Below are 543 nucleotides of genomic sequence, written 5' to 3'. Positions count from 1 at the left end.
CTATTGTTTTTATTTGCTAGTACAATAGAAAATGGAGCAGGTACAGGTTGAACATTATACCCTCCATTATCTGGTATACAAAGTCACAGTGGACCTAGTGTAGATTTAGCTATATTTGCTTTACACTTAGTGGGTTACATTTTTTATTATGGCTATAATATAGTCAGAGGCTCCTTTTTATGTCAAAGTAAGCCAATAAATAATACGTACCAATGAAGAAATATAACAAGGGGATATAGTTTAACTGGTAAAACTGCGATTTTGCATATCGTTATTTTAGGATCGAGTCCTAATATCTCCATTTAATAATTTTTATTAAGCTCGAGAAGCTCAACCCGGTAGAGCGGAACTCTGAAGATGTTTAGGTTATAAGTTCAAATCTTATCTCGAGTTTATAATAGATACAAAAGGTAATGATGGAATTGGTAGACATGAATAGCTTAGGACTATTTGATTTTTAATCTTATCCGTTCAAGTCGGATTTACCTTATGAGGTAGCTATTTCGCCACTAAGGAAATAGGGGAAGTGTATAGTATGCAAAA

General features: G+C 33.3%; 1 pseudogene; it reads left to right on the top strand.

Moving 5' to 3' along the window:
• Positions 1–543, top strand: part of LOC110019359 — a 57,730-nt pseudogene that overhangs the window by 50,574 nt on the left and 6,613 nt on the right.

Source organism: Phalaenopsis equestris, unplaced genomic scaffold (assembly GCF_001263595.1).
Source record: "Phalaenopsis equestris unplaced genomic scaffold, ASM126359v1 Scaffold000002, whole genome shotgun sequence".
Taxonomy (NCBI): Eukaryota; Viridiplantae; Streptophyta; class Magnoliopsida; order Asparagales; family Orchidaceae; genus Phalaenopsis; species Phalaenopsis equestris.
Note: the sequence above shows the minus strand (reverse complement) of the source record. Positions and strands in the feature narration are given on the sequence as shown.